An 18,690-nucleotide genomic window follows, 5' to 3' on the forward strand; every position below is an offset into this window, starting at 1 on the left:
TTGCTAAAAATCCGATCTAACTGAACTGGTGACCTCAAGTGTTATTCTTGACCAGCTGTCAAATCTTGCAGTATATTATCAATCTTGAACTTCTTCGATGATAAACGTCTCAAGTGAGAATTAAATGTGTATATGTGTTCGGAACACCTTTTTTGCAGATGATGGCTTCTCATATACACACACACACATACACACACACATATATATAAACGAAAACTCAAAAATCCTACGTGTCGCGATGTGTCGCTCCCCCCGTTTTATGGAAGCCACCAGATTGCTTGATTATTAAATTGAGCCTTCTTATGCATTTTACCCGAAATCACGGGTATGGGTCTTACCAAACCCAGACAGTTTTTAAACGGTTTATAACATCTCATTAAATTATAAAATTAATCTCATCAAATATTTGATATGAAAATCCTATAAAATAGGGATATACATTAATATTTATTATTTTTTTAAAAAAATATATGATATAAAATTAAGAACAATTTTATATTAAAAAAAAGAAGCGGGTCATGAGTGTGGATTGAAATAGGGACAAGACTGAGCGAAGAGCATGATGGATTTAAAGTCTTTCTCTATCTTCACAATTGCAAAACCTTACCTTTCAATCAACGATTCCATGGTGCGATTTCATCGCTTCAGCAACACATTAATTGCGCACTAATTTTGAATCCTTTTTTTGCAGGCGTCTTTTTTCTTATAATGCTAATTTCAAATCGAATTCAATAAGTAAGTTGTATCATTGCCCCTAATTTATATGTATACCTAAAACTGATTGGCTTTTTGTTCTATATTTAAGATCGGCCTTAGTTAACTATTAATGATTCATAGTTCATTATTAACTAGGTTTTTTCGTTAATTTTTTAAGGTTTTATGATATATATTATTATTTTATTAAATTCAAAAGGTTATTTTCGTTAGTGTTCTAATTAGGGTTATATTTCGTTATGCCTTTGTTAGTTATTGAAGATCATTTGAGGTTTATGATCTCGATAACAAAATCATGACTGGATAAGTTGCTGGAACTTTACACCCTTCTAAATCATGCACATTTATTATTATTATTATTATTATTTAGTATATGATTTGAGCAGTTTGTTACAATGGAACTCTAATTGATCTAGAAGAAAGCCATCACTGCTATTCATCGATGTTAAAATATCTAATTGCTACAAATACTATGTTTTACAACTATTAATCTTTGTTTCTATAGGTTTGACGACATCCAGATTCGTCTTGATTTTATGTTAGATGTTTTACTGATAAACTCCAAAATTGAGATCTACAAATTTTATGTTTAATTTTAATTAGAGGCTTCAAGCTGAAGTGAATTAGGTTTTGTTTCCTTTCAAAGTTAAAGTATCAAATTATTGAATATGGTAGCTTTAATGTTTTTGGCTAAACACCTCAGTATAGTATTCTGGTGGAGTTTGACTTTATTGATCAAACATTTATTTTTAAAATTTAATTTCATGATGATTGGTTTTAATGTACTTAAGTACTTCAGTTGGGTATTCCAGTAATCTTTGGGTTTCATGATCAAATAATTTCTTTTATGCAGATTGGATATAACTTATTTTTAGTATTTGTAAATTGTTTTATCTCCTGATTTATTTGCAGATCAGAACTTACTTTAATTTAAATGCTTATTTAATTTGCAACGTTTTAGTTTTTTTTTTCACATATTTTAATAAGTTTGTTTGAGTTTTGGATTTATATGGTTTTGTTTAATAATATATTTTTTAGATAACGATATTGTTGGTGCTTGAAACTTCACTTTCAACTCAATATTACTACATGTTTTACTTAATTTTTAAGTTTAAGTATCTAAATTGAACGAATGTGTTATCTGCAGTTTTGCACATAAATAAAGAAATAATATAATTTCACATATTACAAACAGAGAATTTTTCATGCAACTTGAGTTACGTGCTATTTCTTTGAAGTAGAAATCTTATGAGAATGTCTTGGTACTACACTCAAGGTCAATTGCTTCTACTCTATATGTAATATGTTTTTATTATGTGCTCTTGGGTATGTGTGTGCCTTTGTATGCTGGTAATATGTAGTTTAAAACCTTTTTTACATTAATCATTTAATAATTGGAGTGTCAAACGTGTGTTTTTATCTTCGGCGAAGTTCGTCAAAAATGTGCAAAGAATACATTTTTGTGAGACAATACATGCTTTACGAGACGGGAATGAAGTCTCTGTAATTAGGTAAAAAGAAAAGGTATGCAACTTTGTTTTACCTTTGATAACTATTTTTGTTACAACAATAGTATGATCACTACCATAGTCCCTTTATTAAAAAACTAAAAAGAAAATAATCACTTATAGGTAATACCAACTTTCTATTGCAACAGAATCCCAAATGTTGAAGCATTTGACGTGATAAAAACTGTTATTTCAAGAACATTGCTGATATTGTTTTGGGTAGCGAGTAGGAACTTACTGATATTTTATCATCATAAATCAAGCATGTTGAAAAGAAGGTCAATTCTGGAATAAATATCTTCATGCATCAATACAGTTTAAAATCTAAATGAACAGTTTGCAATGGAAATAAACAAGTATAATACATCACAACATATCCAGAAAACACATCTAAATTAATGGCTTAGATTTACCTCATTCATTTTAACGAGTCCTTTTTATTTTCATACATATAGAAAACTACTTAGATGTTTATATAACATAAACGTACGAAAATACATCAACGCAAAAAGCGAACATACATGAATAAACATAACCGGATGCTCACGAACACAAATGAACAAACAAAATGCATGTTCATGTTTGTTCGCTTTTTAAATAAACGAATATGAACTTCTAGCCGAACAGTTCATTAACGTTCCGATCTTTTATAGGCTTAAATTAGCATGTAAGTTTATTGGAAATACATCTAGAAGTTATAATAAATAACATATGTTTTTAGAGTAGTAACTATATATATATATTTATATAAACAATTTTAGAAAACTTTCTACATTTACAAGCTCTAATTAACATTTTTAGAAGAAAGAATAGAACATAATTCTAAAAGGGTCATATGGGTCACACAGGTTAAAAGTCGTCTGAAATTTATTGCATTGTGTTTTTGTAATCATGCTAACGTGTTCACGCAGTCCGACCTAACCTTGACAGAATTTTATGAATACCTTAATAGAAGATGAATGTTATTTTAGCTCCATTGTATCCTCAAAATATAATTCTTCTGATAAAGAAGATACAACAGGTATACACAATTTCTTTATGATCATGCTTTGTAATGGACATTATAAATGAATCATAATATCAACTTCATATTTGGCAAGAGGAGCCATCAAGGTTAAAGCTTGTATTATCATTTTCTTCATTGAAGTACTAGTTGAACTCTAGAAGTTAAGTGGAAAGATTCATATTAATAGTTTAGCTTCTTTTTAAACTTGTTGGCTTGACTCAAAAGTCAAAATCCACCCAATAAAATATATATAAAATATTTTAATATTTTTAGGAAACTTGTGGTGGTGGTGGTGACTGCCAGGGTGGTGGTGGTGGCAGTGCAATATGTCATATTAGTATGCCACATATATACCAAATAAGAATGTCACATCATGAAAACGAAGACGCTAGGATTTCGTTAGTCATGGTTCATTAATAGAAAAAAAATGATAAAAGGTGGTGCTCTCATTAGTCATTTCTTTAGTTATGATCGGCACCGGCCAAAAGGGGATAGTTGAGATTATTTAAAACCAATATATTATTTTAAAAGTGGTTGTAAATTGTTATTGACACAATGTTTTGTAACATCCCGTTTTTCTTGAGTTTCGGTTAATAAATGAAAAATGAGTTATTATGAGTCGGGCTAGTGTTGGGTAAATGGATATGGGTTATGGACTTGGGTTATGAAGAAAATGTGGAAAGACCATGGGCTTAAGCCCATGATCAATAAATATATATACCTTTAATCGCCCATTTAATTTCATTTCACACATATTCCATACACCATCAAAACACACACTTAATCTCTCTCTCTAGTCTCTCTCTCTCTAGCCGAAACATAGAAGAAGAACCGATCCCAACCTAAGGTAATGATAGTATGATGTTGTATGAGATTAAACCCGTTAGATATAATCGCGAAACGACGAGTCGACAACGTTAAACCATTTAAGTCACGAGATCCGGATGGAATCGAGTATAAACCGAACCTAATATGAGCTTAGGTATCACCCTAGCTCAGATCTGGATCGAACGGGGCGAAAAACGGTGAAAAACGAGTTAAAACTCATTTTTCCGACGGTTCCGCGGTTTTCCGGCAGAGGCGCCAGAAAGGCGACGCCGGAAAAGGGTAATACCAGGTAAGAATGTCAGAGAAAGTTCCTGACATTCTCTGACCTAACCCTAATTCGTTAACGGGGAGTTAAAGAACTAGGGTGATTCGCCAAGTAATTCGTTAAAGAAAGCACAATGAACTAGCTTCAGTTCGTGTTCAATTCGTTAAAGGAAAAGATAACGAATCACCCTTGATTCGTTATAGTCATTCGTTAAAGTAGATAACGAATTGGAAGGTCCAATTCGTTACATGGACTGATTCGCTACATGAACTGATTCCTCAATGGACCAGTTCGTTATTTGGTCCAGTTCGTTTAATAACCAGTTCATTAAAGGGTTCAATTCGCTACATGGACCAGTTCGCTAAGATAAGCCAATTCGTTAAGAGCAATGTAACGAACTAGAAGTTTAACAAAATGATAGAATGGTCCCTGAACTTAGAAAAAGAATGATTTAATTATAAAGAAGCCCTTGAACTTTTAAGTAGCAAATTAATTAATGATTCAAAATGCTAATGGAAAATGTGATAAGACAGTTAATAGAAATAAAATTTTTCCAAGCTGACCTAGTAGCTCGACCCTAGCCAGGGGCTCTGCCCCTTGGACCCTGCTATGGCTAGACCCCGCTGCCAGGGCGCTGCCCACGGACCCCCGTTCGTTGAGGGTTATAATTGGACTAGAAATACAATATGGATAGTGATAGTAATTAATATGCGTAATTGTTATACAGTTAGTCGTGCACAGCTAAAGAGGGGAATAACCGTAAACGGTGAACGCAACCGCATTGAGGTGAGTTTCTAGCCCCACTTCCTTATTATGTTTTCGGGGTTGTGTGCATACTCGATGTGATAGTTAGTACACTTACCTTAAATGGTAAGTGTATGCCTTGTATGATTTATGTATGATGAATGCTTGACGGTGTGTGAACGATCTTCTGATATTGGATGTATCGTCAGGTGGAAGTTTAGGATATGATTGTTATGTATGATGTATGAATGATGTATGTATGAATATATATGATGTATGAATAATGTATGTATGATATGTTGATGGTACGTGACGCTCTTCGGAGATTGCACGCATTGTCAAGGAAATTATGTAAATGACAGGTATGTTATAGTAGTACGAATGTAGGGAACCGTACCTAATAGTATTGGCGAATGTAGGGAACCGACCCTAATAGTATCGGCGAATGAAGGGAACCGACCCTAATAGTATCGGATAATGTAGGGAACCGACCCTAATAATATTGGCGAAGTTAATAGAGCGAAATGCTCTTAAAACAAATTTGTACTAATGGAAGTATTATGTAAGTATGAAAGAAAGGACGAAAGTACGAATGTATGTACGCATGTAAGTAAATATGAAGGTGTGTACCTTCGGGTGCATATGTCAGTATGTGAATGTATTGTATGTCGTCTGATTAACTAGAACTCACTCAGCGTAGCTGACTTTTAGTATGCATGCAGGTGAGTAGAATGAGGCAACTTGCTTGAAGACACTGGCATCTCAATGAAGTGTTATGTTATGATATTTAAAAGACAATGTTTTATATTTAAATAATTTGAATGTTCGTTAAGACAAGGATTAATGGTCATGTAATATAATGGTTCGAATGTTTATAATATTCCGCGAATGTTTTTATTAACTCTGATATTTAGAACTATGTTAATGAGTAAATCCAACGTTAAAGCAAGGCACCAGTAACGGGGCCTTACAAGTTGGTATCAGAGCAAGGTTCGAGAGATTTAAGCATCCTACATGCTTAGACTCGAACAGAGAATAGGATAAAAGTAAGAAAAGAAAGAAGATGCCAGTACGAGAATGCCATGTGTCACTCAAGCAAGCTAAGTAAAGGTAAAGTATGTGATTAAATTCACGTATAAAGCAGAATGATGACTGGATGTTTGCGTAATTGCTACATAAAGAATGTAACAATGCTAGCTTAATGGCTAGGGTTAGGAGTATGTGATGATATGAACTGTTTGAGTGCCTAACTGTTAGAAGTAGAACTAGCAAAAATAGACTCATAAGAGGAAGTGTATAGGAAATGGAAGGTAACGTGGGCAGCTAATCATAGCTGGCCACTGTTATTACCTGTTAGCCTTACTGTTCTTGTACTAAATGGTTCCTTAAGTGATGACGTTTGTGTTTCCTTATAGAATACGAATGGCTGGAGCTAAGAAAGCTGCTGGAAAAGGAGGGCGTACAGGACGTCGTGGTAGGCCACGTGTTGTCCGAGAACCGTCAGTAGAGGCAGCCACTAACAATGAAGGCGAAGGAAGTGCAGCTGGTTGAAATCCGAGTAACAACGAGGGAGTTCAACTGGATCCCGCAATTCAAACTGCCATTGCTCAAGCGGTAGCAGCTGTTGTGAAAAACATGAATCCCGATAAGTTTGCTAGAGGCCGAGAAGGAACCGCTGAGAGGGCGGAATGTGATGGTAAGAAGGATGAAGAAGGGGAGAGGGAAGAATCGAGCGTGGTTAAATCAGTAAAGGTTGATGATAGGAAAAGGGGTCGTGGTGGATGCAACTATAAGTCTTTCAAAGGCTGTGATCCACCAAAGCTAACTGGCTTGGGAGACGCAATCGCTACTCTACAATGGATAACCGCCATGGAAAAAATTATCCGAATTAGCGAATGCCGTCCCGACCAAGCTGTGGGGTATGCTACCCAATCATTCGGTGAGGAGGCGATGTACTGGTGGGAGATAGTTGAGTAGAGGAAGAGTCGAGAAGTGATCAATGCCTTGAGATGGGACGATCTGAAGGAGTTAGTGATGAAAAGATTATGTGCTGATGTAGAGGTAGAGAAGGTTGAGATGAAGTTCTTGAAGCTGAAGGCGGGTAAGATGACGCACCGCGAATACCTCACTGAATTCAACCGTCTGTCAAGGTTGGTGCCAGATATGGTGAACACCAAGGCCAAGCAGATCAAATGCTACCTTAGGAGACAGCCGCAAAATGTTCGCATCTTGGTCAAGGCTGGTAGACCAGGTACTTTTGATTATGCTGTGGGCGCGCGGAAATGGTTTATAAGGACTTGACAGATGAGGTGGCTATGGAAGAGAAGAAGGAGAAGAAGTGGGTCGCTCCTGCTAAACGACCTAGTACTCATATGTGGAACCCCAAGAAAAAGCAACCGAGAGTGTGGGAGAAAAGGTCATGTATGACGTGCGGAAAGATGCACGATGGAGAGTGCAAGTGGGGCACTGGGTCTGAGGTGTGCCGCAAGTGTGGGAAGTCCCATGGTGGGGAGTGTAGATCAAGGTCAAATGCCTGCTACAAATGTGGTAAGATGGGGTACTTTGCTCAAGATTTCTATGTGAAGCCCGCGCGTTATAAGTGCGGACAGACATATCACTTGGCGAGGACTTGTACGAGTGGTGAAGCTGGAGGGAGTGAGAAGAAAGATGCTGATCAAGCGAGGCCGAAAACTAGAGCCTACATGCTGACCCAGGAACAAGCTAGCCAGATTCCTGATGTTATGACGGGTACGTTCTTAGTAAACGGTATTTCTGCTTCAGTATTATTTGATTCGGGTGCGAATAGAAGTTTTGTAGATACGACGTTTAGTAAACTAGCTAGAATGAAAAGTTTCCGAGTGTCTGAAACCTTCATAGTAGAAACCGCTAGTGACACCTCGGTGAAAATAATGAAAGTGGTTAAGAATTGTAAGATAGAGTTAGAGGGACATGAGTTCCCTGTTACCTTGTATGTTATGACCTTAGGAAGGTTCGATGTAGTCTTGGGTATGGATTGGTTATCTGAATACGAAGCTCGGATAGTATGTAAGAGTATAATAATAAAGCTAAAGTCTTTAGATGGTAGTGCGGTGACGGTTTATGGTGATAAGGAAAGTTCAGGGTTTAACGTCATTTCAATGATGAAAGCCGAAGGTTTGTTAAGGTGAGAGTGCGGTTCTTACCTGGCGTATGTTGTCAACGCTACGACCGAGACAAAAGAAATGAAGGATGTCCCTATAGTGCGCGATTACCCAGAAGTATTCCCAGAGGATCTTCCAGGGATGCCACCGGAGCGAGAGATAGAATTCCAGATTGATTTAATACCAGGAGCCCAGCCTGTCGCGAAAGCACCTTACCGACTAACGCCGTCTGAGGTGAAAGAATTGATGTCCCAACTGCAAGAACTCCTCGACAAAGGTTTCATAAGACCAAGCGTTTCCCCTTGGAGGCGCCAGTATTGTTCGTGAAGAAGAAGGATGGAAGTATGAGAATGTGCATAAACTATCGCGAGTTAAACAAGCTTACGGTAAAGAATAGATATCCTTTGCCAAGGATTGACAATCTGTTTGACCAACTGCAAGGGTCAAGTTGGTTCTCACGAATAGATCTCAGATCAGGCTATTATCAGTTGAATGTGAAAGAGGCAGACATCCCTAAAACAACGTTTCGGACGCGGTATGGACACTACAAGTTCCTCGTAATGTCATTCGGTCTAACGAATGCTCCCGCAGCATTTATGGACATTATGAATAGGGTGTGTCGGCCAATGTTGGATAAGTTAGTTATCGTCTTCATCGATGATATATTGATTTATTCTAGAAGCGAGTCTGATCATGCTGAGCATCTGAGAGAGGTATTAGAGACTCTGAAGAAAGAGAAGTTGTATGCTAATTTTTCGAAATGCGCGTTCTGGTTGCGAGAAGTGCAATTTCTTGGTCACGTGATTAATCCTGAAGGGATTACCGTGGACCCAGCTAAGATTGAAGCGATAACTAATTGAAAAACTCCACAGAATCCGACTGATATACGAAGCTTCCTAGGGTTAGCTGGCTACTATAGGAGATTCATCGAAGGTTTCTCCAAGATAGCCGCACCGTTGAGCGGTATGACCCGAAAGTCGATAGTATTCAGTTGGGGTAAGTTTCAAGGAGAGGCTTTTCAGGAGTTAAAGAAGAAACTCACGCAAGCTCCAATCCTTGCTTTACCATATGGTGACGAGGATTTGGTTGTTTGTACTGATGCTTCACATCGTGGGTTAGGTTGCGTGTTGATGCAACGAGGAAAGGTGATAGCTTACGCGTCTAGACAGTTGAAAGTACATGAGAGTACTTATCTGACGCATGATTTGGAGCTAGCAGCAGTAGTGCATGCTCTCAAGATATGGAGACACTATCTGTATGGTAATAAGTGTACCATTTACATAGATCATAAGAGTTTAAAGTACTTCTTCGAGTATAAGGAATTGAACATGAGGCAGAGAAGATGGTTAGCATTGTAAAAGGATTACAACTGTGATATTATGTACTACCCTGGTAAAGCTAACGTGGTCGCTGGTGCGCTAAGCCGTAAGAATGAGGAAGTCATTGCAACAGTAAAGTCATATTAGCTAATTATGAACTCAAGCTTATTTGAAGAAATCATCAAGGTGCAGTTAGAAGTGCTGGTAGATGAAGGGCTAGTAAAGAAAGAAAGGATTTTCGGTCAGCAAGACGAGTTGATGGAAAACACGCATGGTGTTAAGACTAGGTTTGACCGTATGTGGATTCCACGCCATGGAGATCTCAGAGGTCGAATCTTAGATGAAGCTCATAAGTCAAGGTATTCGATTCATCCAGGAACTACGAAGATGTACCAAGATTTGAAAAGAGACTATTGGTGGCCAGGAATGAAGAAAGACGTGGTAGATTATGTCAGTAAGTGCTTAACTTGTTTACAAGTCAAGGCAGAGCATCAGAAGCCTTATAGGAAGATGCAACCTTTGGAGATACCAGAATGTAAATGGCAACACATCACCATGGATTTCATAACTAAGCTACCTCGTACAGCTAAGCATCATGATACCATCTGGGTGGTTGTGGACCGTTTGACAAAGAGTACTCACTTTCTGCCTATTCGAGAGGCTATCTCGTCAGAAACGTTGGCAAGCTTGTTCATTAAAGAGGTTGCATCCAAGCAAGGAGTACCGTTATCGATCGTGTCTGATAGAGATACTCATTTTACTTCGAGGTTTTTGATGAAGTTCCATGAAGCTATGGGAACGAGATTGAACATCAGTACGACGTATCATCCTCAAACATATGGACAGTCTGAAAGGCAATCCAAACCCTTGAGGATATGCTACGTGCTTGTGTTTTAGACTTTGGTGGAAGTTGCGATGATCATCTGCATCTAGCAGAGTTCTCTTACAACAACACTTACCATTCAAGTATTGGTATGCCACCATTCGATATGTTATATGGAAGACGCTGCAGAACTCCGGTATGTTGGGGAGAGATTGGTCAAAAGGAAATGGGAAGTTTGGAAGTTGTTCAAGAAACTTATTCAAAGTTTGATCAGATTATGGCAAGAATGAAAGCTGCTCAAGACAGACAGAAGTCGTATGCTGAAAAGTGGCGACGACCGATTGATTTTAACGTTGGTGACAATGTGATGCTCAAGGTCTCGCCTTGGAAAGGAATTATTCGTTTTAGGAAGAGGGGAAAGTTGAGTCCGAGGTACATTGGACCGTTCAAGGTTTTTAGAGCGAGTAGGTGAAGTGGCTTACAAGTTAGATTTGCCAGAAGAGTTAGAACGAATTAACTCAACCTTCCATATTTCCCATCTGAGAAAATGTCTGGCTGATGACACGTCGCACGCTCCATTAATGGACATTGAGGTTGATGAACGGCTAAACTACATCGAGCAACCAATCGAGATAGTTGATCGCAAGGAGAAACAGCTTCGTTGTAAAGTTATCCCATTAGTGAAAGTGATATGGAAACATTGCAAAGGATTGGATGCCACGTGAGAATCTGAGGATAAGATGCCCAAGTTTTATCCGAATTTGTTTATGTAATAGTTAGGTTTCGGGGACAAAACCTCTTTAAGGAGGGAAGACTTGTAACATCCCGTTTCTTGAGTTTCGGTTAATAGATGAAAAATGAGTTATTACGAGTCGGGCTAGTGTTGGGTAAATGGATATGGGTTATGGACTTGGGTTACGAAGGAAAGGAGGAAAGACCATGGGCTTAGGCCCATGATCAATAAATATATACCTTTAATCACCCATTTAATTTCATTTCACACATATTCCATACACAATAAAACACACACTTAAGCTCTCTCTCTAGTCTCTCTCTCTCTCTAGCCGAAACATAGAAGAAGAACCGATCCCGACCTAAGGTAATGATAGTATGATCTTGCATGAGCTTAAACCCGTTAGATATAATCGCGAAACGACGAGTCGACACCGTTAAACCGTTTGAGTCACGAGATCCTAATGGAATCGGGTATAAACCGAACCTAAGATGAGCTTAGGGATCACCCTAGCTCAGGTCTGGATCGAACGGGGCAAAAAACGGTGAAAGACGAGTTAAAACTCGTTTTTTCCGGCGAATCCGCGGTTTTCCGACGGAGGCGACGGAAAGGCGGCGCCGGAAAAAGGGTAATACGAGGTAAGAATATCAGAGAATGTTCCTGACATTCTCTGACCTAACCCTAAATTCGTTAACAAGGACCAGTTCGTTATTAGGTTCAGTTCGTTTAATAACCAGTTCGTTAAAGGGTTCAATTCGCTACATGGACTAGTTCGCTAAGATAAGCCAATTCGTTAAGAGCAATGTAACGAACTAGAAGTTTAACAAAATGACAGAATGGTCCCTGAACTTAGAAAAAGAATGATTTAATTACAAAGAAGCCCTTGAACTTTTAAGTAGCAAATTAATTAATGATTCAAAATGCTAATGGAAAATATGATAAGACAGTTAAAAGAAATAATTTTTTTCAAGCTAACCTGACAGCTCGACCTTAGCCAGGGGCTCTGCCCCTTGGACCCTACTAGGGGCTGCCACCCTTAGACTCCGCTGCCAGGGGCGCTTCCCCCGGACCCCCGTTCGTTGAGGGTTATAATTGGACTAGAAATACGATATGGATAGTGATTGTAATTAATATGCGTAATTGTTATACAGTTATTTGTGTACAACTAAAGAGGAGAATAACTGTAAACAGTGAACGCAACCGCATTGAGGTGAGTTTTAGCCCCACTTCCTTATTATGTTTTTGGGGCTTTGTGCATACTCGATGTAATAGTTAATACACTTACCTTAAATGGTAAGTGTATGCCTTGTATGATTTATGTATGATGATTGCTTGATGGTGTGTGAACGATCTTCGGATATTGCATGTACCATCAGGTGGAAGTTAAGGATATGACTGATAAGTATGATGTATGTATGCATATATATGATGTATGAATAATGTATGTATGATATGTTTATGGTACGTGAACGCTCTTCGGAGATTGCACGCATTGTCAAGGAAAGTATGTAAAGGACAAGTATGTTATAGTAGTACGAATGTAGGGAACCGACCCTAATAGTATCGTCGTACGTAGGGAACCGACCCTAATAGTATCGGCGAATGAAGGGAACCGACCCTAATAGTATCGGCGAATGTAGAAAATCGACCCTAATAATATCGACGAAGTTAATAAAACGAAATGCTCTTAAATCATATATATACGAAACGAAGTATTATGTAAGTATGAAAGAAAGGACGAAAGTACGAATGTATGTACTCATGTAAGTAAATATGAAGGTGTGTACCTTCGGGTGTATATGTCAGTATGGGAATGTATTGTATGTCGTCTGATTAACTAGAACTCACTCAGCGTAGCTTACTTTTAGTATGCACGCAGGTGAGTAGAATGAGGCAACTTGCTTTAGGGGAAGCACATGGCATGGATATGAAGACACTGGCATCTCAATGAAGTGTTATGTTATTATATTTAAAAGACAATGTTTTATGTTTAAATAATTTGAATGTTCGTTAAGACAAGGATTAATGGTCATGTAATATAATGGTTCGAATGTTTATAATATTCCGCGATTGTTTTTATTAACTCTGATATTTAGAACTATGTTAATGAGTAAATACAACGTTAAAGTGAGACACCGGTAACGGGGCCTTGCATGTTTGGTTAAATAAACGAAGAACAAAAACAAATCCCTTCAACAACCTACAAAACTTTCACTTAACAACAAAATTCGTCCTGATTAAGGGGAATATTAACTCAAGGTTTCTAATTTTTAGATGAAACTTAGTTTTTACATATGATCATAAAATTTTCATTAATATAATCATAAACTAATATAGCTTCTATTATATTTGATAAGAATAAAAACTAATTAACAAATTAAATGTTCTTTTAATTCACAACAATAACTAAACTAAAAAATTCTACACATACAACAAATACATATAAAATAATATGAAAATCACAAACTAAACATCAGACTAGAAAAAATATAATAAATTAATAATTCACCCAAAAATGAAATGATAACACATGACGTACTCATTTTAGATAGACGTGGAACTAGAATTGGCCTATAAAAATTCATATACATCAATTTATTAAAAGCTCAATTCACTATCAAGCACAAATACATATTTTAAGCAACAAAAAACAAAATGTTGGGCTACATTAATTGACATGAGAGCCCATTTTTGGTGATCCATTAAACAACATATACGTTCTACATCACCAACGAACCGTAACAACTCAATACAAACGAAAATAACACAAACCATATAAATTTCTTTATGCATTCATGTATATTAAAATGAAAATTCGCATATTAAATAACAAAATGTTGGGTCACGTTAACTACTAGACCAATGAGACCCATTTGATATATAAACAAAAAACAAAACAAAACAAACTATACTTTAACTACAGTTAATAAATATAACATATTTTATAAGTTCATGTAACCATTAACTTTAATACCTAAACACATCTTACATGAAAAATATACATAAACAATAATTTGAAAAAACAATATTAAAGAAAACTAAAAGTAACCCGCGTAACACGCGGGCTAAAAGCTAGTGTGTGTGTGTGTGTGTGTGTGTGTATATACTAGGAGGTAACCCGCGTGATGCGGTGGACGGCAAGTTACAACGCGGTAGATATTTTCTATTAGCTTCTCAACCATTTTGTGATATTGTATAACTTGTTAGCTTTTTTTTATTCGTAGAATTGATATGATCAATCTATGTTATGAGTGTAATTTGTTGCAACATTTAAGGCTGAAAAAATTGGTGTAATAAGTGCAATTTGGGGAGTTATTATTGGTAGTGTTGAATCATGATACTTATATTAGAATGGACACACAAATAGTAAGGTTAGATACAACCAAAGCTGATCTTGCCTGAATTTTGACCAGATTAGTCAACAATGACAACGATAAGAGGGAACAAATTTTAATGGAAAAAGTTTCAGGTTTATATGTTGGTGTTACCGGAATACCGATAGTATTAAATCATATAACAAAAAAACCAATTTTGACCAATGGTCAAAGTCAAAGTTGGTGGCAAGTTTGTACGCACACCAAAATATATATATACACAAAAATGGTATAAAGTTAAATATTTAGTAATACATTGCATACAAATCTATAATATATATAAACGAAAATATAAAAATCATACGTGTCACGATGTGGTCGCTCCCTCTTGTTTATGAGTCACCAGATTTCCTTGATTTTTGAATGGAGGCTTCTCATGCATTCGACCCGAATTCACGGGTATGGTCTTACCAAACCCATATATTCCATAAATGGGTTATAACATCTCATTAAATTAAAAATTATTCTCACCAAATTATTGGTGTAAAAATCCTATAAAATAGGATATACTAAAAATTATATCTTATTTATTTTAAAAAAGAAATATATATATATATTATTTAAATTAAAAAACTAATTTTATAGTAAAAAAAATAAACGGGTCTTGGGTCTTATCAAACCATAAGTATATTATTAACTTTCATAAATATTATTTATAATTAAAAAATCAGTTTTATAGTAAAAAAAATAAACGGGTCTTGGGTCTCATCAAAACCATATAGCTTTTAAACCGGGTATGACATTTCATTAATTTGTGAAACAATTTATCATCAAACCATAAGCATATTATTAGCTTTCATACAATAAAAAAAATATAAATTCAAAAAATAAATAAAAGTTAAAGTAAATAATATAAAACAACCCCCGTAATACGGGGGATAAAAACTAGTTATAGCATAAACTCCAAAGCCAGAATGTAATACATTGCCCTTTCAAAATCAAAACCAACAAGTGAAATTAACTTTGAAATTCCTTTTCTACCCAATCTTCAACCTCGGTTATCTTTACATTTCACTCATAAACTTGTTACCAAATGGCTCACACCTAAAATTTTGAATGATAAACATATTACTTTGATTAAAGAAGGTAATAAATTAAGTATCATATTACCATATTTTATACAGATCAAGCATAACTCCTAAAAGTCCACGATTAAAGATGACGGATAAGGTGTTTGGACCACCAACAGGAACAACATTCATAACTCAAAAAGCTAGTTGATTTGCAATTAAGGCTGCTGCAAACCTGTCAAACGTTAATATAAAAAAATGGTATTATAAAGAGTTGGTAATACAAAAACTTGTAGCAATAGATAGAAAAAACAAATGTACCCTCTATATGTATCTAGATTCCATGTCCATTGCGTTTCTAAGCTTAAAACTTGAAAGTGCCCCAACCTAAATATTCGAAGCCTTCAAATCCCAATATATAATCGTTGGCTTGATTTTTTCATGTAAATACTCCAACCCTCTTTCGTCTCCGACTACTATTTTCATCATAGTGTTCCAATCAAGTCGTTTATAGTTGGCTTGATACACTACGTGAAAATCGTCTTTTAGCCACACATGTGGTCTGGGCGATTTGCCACACTACGGGTTAAATGTGTGGCTAAAAGGTCATTGACCCCGTTTGAAAAACTTCTAGAATAATTTTGGCCACACATATTTTTCTTCATGTGACCATTCTATACCTACTCAGGTACTTTTCGCCACACTTTGAAAAAACACTGTGACATCTAGCCAAATTATAAAAATGTGTGGCGAAATGTGACCTACAGTCATAGTTTGTTTGATCTTTGATACATGTGACCAAAAACACATGTCTTAACCACACTTCAAGGGAAAATTATGATATTTAACTAGTCACATGTTTTAATAGTGTGGCCAAATGTGACGAACGGCTACTGTTTTGATAAGAGATGTGTCTAAAAGGTAAAAGATATAGCCACTTATATTACGTTGTGTGACCTAGTGTCACATTTGTTAGCCACATTCTAATAATGTAGCGAAATATGATGAACAACCATTGTATTTATTAGTAATGTGGCTAAAACGCTTAAAATATATAGCCACTTATACGAGGTTGTGTGACTAAAGAGTAGTTTAGTTTTACTTTTCCTAAGTTTTTTATTGTCACGAATACACTTATTATGTATGGCTATAAGTGATAAATGGTCACACTTAAATATTTTTAAGTGTGTCCAAATGTAATTAATGGCCACTTATACAAGGTTGTGTAACCAAAGAGTAGTTTAGTTTTATTTTTTCTAAGTTTTTTATTGTCACGGATACACTTATTATGTGTGGCTATAAGTGATAAATGGTACACAAAAATATTTTTAAGTGTGTCCAAACGTAATTAATGGCCACACGGTGAATTGACGAGTGGCCAAGTTGTAACACCCGGCTAAAGCGGAATACGCCCGAGTGTGACGTACAGATTGCCCAAAACCCATGTGACACTATTTAGTGACAATATTATCATTAATTAATTTAAACATCAAGTACACAAATTTGTAACAAGAAATACAAGGAAAATACAAGAACCATTAACAACTTGTCCATTTATTAATATAACTTAAGTTCTAGTGTCTTTTCCATTTCATCCTCTAATAAATGTACCTGTAACATATATATATATAATAAAGTCAACTAAATGAATAGTTGGTGAGTTCACACAAGTTTTGATATACGTATATAAAAATCATACAATTCCATGAACAAGGGTAAATGAACAAGTAATGTCCTTTCCAACTGGGATTGTCCACCAGCGTACTCAGATAAGCGCAAGTAAGGTCCTTTCCAGTTGGGATTGTGCACCAACGTACTTAGATAATGAGGCCATTTTCCACTCATAACAACAAATGTATTGAGCGAAAAGGTGGGCGTATGATAATACTATCTTGAAGTAATCCATGAGCAAGTAATTTGTAGCAAGTAACAAGTAAACACACAAGTCCATGTAGCGAATTGTAGTTTGTAAATAATGATTAAACGAAATTGAATTGTTGATAGGATATATATATGCTACCCCCCAAAAATAGTTAAAAAGGGTAAAAAGGGGGTGTGAAAAACTCATATTTGAGATTGGATGACAACTTGGAAAATAAAGAGAAAGCGCGTTATATGAAACCGAAGGATCGAATCTCACGAGCTAAAATAATAAGAACACGAGAATTACTAATTAATTTAATGGAAACAACATGTCAGTTTTAAGGTTCATGTATTATTATTTGTATATATACTTTTCCCCTTTTTAAAGTATATTAATATTAAAGTTTAACGTATTTAATGATTTTTTATTATAATATTATTTATGAGTTTTATATTAAATTTGTATAAAACTATTGTTACGGGGTTCTAGTGTTACCGGTTTATTTTAGTTTAAAGATTGATGGTTTTGATTTTATAAAGTTACAACAATTTTATATATACATATTTATATATATATATATATATATATATATATATATATATATATATATATATATATATATATATATATATATTTTAGGAGTTTTAATAAAGGGTTCGGGTTTTGTAAAAGTTGGATTCTTGGATCAAAATGCTAAAGAAACCTAAAACACCTTTTATTTAACTATAAAAATGATTTTACTTATTTTATAAAATTTATAAACATATATTTGATTTATTATAATTAATAAAAATGGTTTTGAAAATATATTATAATTAATAAAAACGGTTTTAAAAATAAATAAATGGGTCTGCTGTGACTCGGGTTCAAACACGGTCTCCATGACCACACAACTCAGACACAACCACTGGACCAGACAAGAGATGTGTTATATGTTCAGAAACAAAAATATATAAATAATACACTTCAAGTTCATAATCTTCATAACAAACCCTAGGTGTTTAATTCTTCCAATCCGTTCTATGTTTGATAGATTTAGGTTAGGGGTTTTATTTGTTGGGTTTAAACGAATCAAAACCAAGTATTAAATACCTTATATGGTGCTGGAATGTGGATGAACGGCGAGTTGGCCGGAATCGGATATGGGTGAACGATTTGAGGTTATAAACAGTTTGTTTGTGCATTGTAAGGCTTGTGGAACCTTGGGACGTGGATTAGGGTCCTTTTTATAGTGCTAATTGGATTGGTTCGTGTTTAATTCGAGTTATTGTGATTTAATAATAAATCCGACGAGTGGTTTATTAATACGTGTTAAATGGATCGTAAATGGCGAAAATAAATTAGATAATAATGCTTAGGAGA

This window comes from Bidens hawaiensis, unplaced genomic scaffold (genome assembly GCF_021521415.1).
Source record: "Bidens hawaiensis isolate Kalapana, Puna unplaced genomic scaffold, B.hawaiensis_p1.1 tig00029616_1, whole genome shotgun sequence".
Taxonomy (NCBI): domain Eukaryota; kingdom Viridiplantae; phylum Streptophyta; class Magnoliopsida; order Asterales; family Asteraceae; genus Bidens; species Bidens hawaiensis.